The sequence below is a fragment of the Nelumbo nucifera genome, chromosome 8, assembly GCF_055504915.1.
Source record: "Nelumbo nucifera cultivar China Antique chromosome 8, China Antique-T2T, whole genome shotgun sequence".
Taxonomy (NCBI): domain Eukaryota; kingdom Viridiplantae; phylum Streptophyta; class Magnoliopsida; order Proteales; family Nelumbonaceae; genus Nelumbo; species Nelumbo nucifera.
In genome coordinates this window covers 58,776,803-58,780,048 of record NC_142656.1, presented here as the reverse complement: position 1 = coordinate 58,780,048, position 3,246 = coordinate 58,776,803, and positions in this window count along the sequence as shown.

The following is a 3,246-nucleotide window of genomic DNA, read 5'->3' as shown; positions in this document are numbered from 1 at the left end:
TCATGTGAGTAGAGAGTGCAGTATTGTACCTTGCAACCGAGGGAGAGGTCTTCTCTTATTAGGCAGTGTTTGATCATTATGGGCTGAGAGGTTAAGTGTAAAACCATTGAGGGTAATACCTGATGGTCTGACTTAATGATCATTTAGTGTAAATGTTGGGCTCATTAAGAGCCCATGGCGATGAACTCAGGGGTTCATTGCTTCCTACAGTGAATTCGGCCATGCTTTGTAACAGAGGCTGGGCTAAACCCATGTGGTTAATGTGTAGATCAATGTTTGGGTCCCACGCTATACAAGAATATGCAATTGGGTAGCAGATAGGAGGATGAGTCAGCAGATGGACTTAATAGGCCTAAAACCCAAATCAAACTAACTTAATGTGATTAATTAAAAGATGGCGATTTTGGGATTTAAATCAGCAGATAGGATAAGAGATTATCCCTATCCACTCAGAGAGTCCAGATCCAAATAAAGATTTGGGTAAGAAAACTCCTAATTAGATTAGAATGGATGATCTTTATCTATAGATAAGATAAGGGTTTATCCTTATATCTTAAAGAGAGTTCAGATCCAAATACAAGATTTGGATTATGAAACTCCTAATAGGATTAGGAGAACCTCTCTTTAAAGGCTATAAATAGAGTAGCAAGGGGCAAACCAAAAAGATAGAAAACAAGAGAGATCTTCTGGTTCACAGATCACAAGAAAGAAATCTTGCAGTTCGATTGTTTCAGATTTCCACCATTTCTTGTTCTTGCCGCCTCTGCTAGTTCGATCTCCACCTGTAGGAGCGATGGAGAAAAGTTCTTGATATTATCTTTTGGGAGAAAAGATAATCAGAAGTCGTGCTCACCTGCCCTCCATCGAATTCTTGCTGAAGAATTTGGTTTTTGCTGAAGAACCACCCTGCTGATTCTGCTCCACTCTACGTTGTGTAATCTTAGTGGGAGCAGTCTTTGGTATTCTACTTGGGCGTGAACACCTTCGTTGGGGGTTATTACTACTCCGTATCAGGTATATTCCTCTTCTACCCTTTTGATTTCAGATTTGGTTCGGTTTGGGTACAAGATTGATCATTGAAAATGCAGTTTTTTACAACAGGGAATGTGATTCTCACATGGGAGAGAGAAATTTTTGAAATTTCGCCCAACCTACCTGCAAGGTTTGACCATCCATATGATGGATCTCTCATCCTTTCAGGGGTGCCTATTGAATTTAGAGTGTCTTGGTCGAGTGCCTTAGAGATGGAGAATGGAGTCGCTCTTTTTCAAAACGAAATCAATTTTCCAAATTTTATAAAGGACCCATTTTCTCTTAAATTAAATGGGAGGCGACTCCTTGTTTTTAAGTTGCACATGAGCTTCCCAAAGCTCACTATAACTTTTAAGTATTGAAGAAATTTCAACATGAGAGGGTGTCTAGGCAGTAATATTGCATTTCAATCAACAACTAAAATTCCTTTTGTTCCTATTAGATTCAAGGACATGAAAAATACTTAGTATTATAATCACCATCTCTAATCAAATATAAATAGGCTCATTGCCGCCAATAGCTTTCTTCTCTATCAAGAAGTGATTCTAAATGAGCCCTTTTCCCTTGCTCTTGAAGTAGAATTGTATATGAGATTAGGGCTCCTAGTTTGTATAATCAATGCTACCAACTATATTCTTATTGCAAGATCTTGAGGCGATTGTGGTTCATGCACATATTTCAAATTTTTAATCCTTTATTGTTAGTTTTATGAACTCTAATTTGTGCTCACTAAATTTATAATTTGTTAATTAAGATTTAGTACTTGTAAATAAGATGTCCCATTGTTGTAGTCAGGGATGTTGCAATGACAACTTGTGATGATTAACAATGTGAGCTAAGAATTTTTTGTGTCCTTGACCCCGTCCCCATCAACGGGGATGAAATGTTCCCCATCCCTGTTCCCATGGAAGAAAATCATTCCCATCTCAGCCTCATTTGGGGCGGGTCCTTGTAGGTATCGGAGAGATTGAGAAAATTTCCATCCCTAGTTATGAAGGAAGCAAAAATGGATATTGACAGAACCGGAAAAAGTTGTTTAGAAAATAGGCTTCTAAACATCAATGATCTGTCCCAAAAGATCATCAAAGAAGATAATGCCATACTCAAAGGGTGTTACAGCAGAATAGCATGGTATGGGTACCATCGATGGTGTAATGCTAGAAAGCGCAAAGCTAGAAATGCTTCCATTACTGGGGACTTTGGTTGTGCGAGACAATGTTGGATCTCAGTTCTCTAAGGTGCTGAGGTAGAATGGTCCAAGCTTCTTTCTTCTTTTGCAGTTTCTTTACTTTTCCTTGTTTTCATTGTAAATATGCTTATTACCCCCCACCCAGCCACCAATAACCAATACAGGGAGCAATAAGAAATAGGGTTTCTTAATTTTTTTTCACCTTTCCGTTACCGTATCGCCTCATATCAATAGCATATTGACTGGTACAGTATCATATCGGTGGATACTCTACGAATTCGTGAGGGGTGAAAATGAAAACAATATAGGGTGAAAGAAGCTTCTAACCCTAGAAAGAAGCGTTCTTTAACTCCTAAAAACCTCTAAAACAACAAAGCTCATTTCCAAAATGTGAGATTTGCAAAAAAAACCACAAAAAAGTGTTAATTATCAAGTTTTGTTAAGTTTTTTAAGATTAGGAATATATTGCATTTTTTTTTTCAATTTTTCTCATAATATATTGTGGTTTCTTGGATTTTTTCTTGAATGCTTGATAATGGTTAAATCTATGTTGTTCTACATTTCTTATGTTGAAACCATAGAATTTTTTGTGTTACAAGTAGATTTGTAGATTTTTTTATATTAATTTGCCCATGAAGATTTAATATATTGTAGATCTATGGATGATCCTTCGTATTCATAAAACAATTGAAAATTCTTATTCAATAGCTATTTTTTTATTATTGTTTGCTGAAAGATTGTAGCTGAAGTAGTAGAATAGAGGTGAAGGCAAACAAGTGCTGAGAATGTCGAATTGAGTAACACAGTCGATAGTACTATTATTTATAGTAGATTACAATACAGTGTTACATGAAATGTCTGAAATGCCCCTGATTAGTGATGGGACACCCAGACTATTTAAAACACTAAACAGACTTGGGCCCAATAATAAAGGACTAGTAACAGCTTAAAACCCACTATTAAGTAACATGTACACTTATCAGCCGAACCAACAATACATAAAAACAATCAACTTAACAATTATT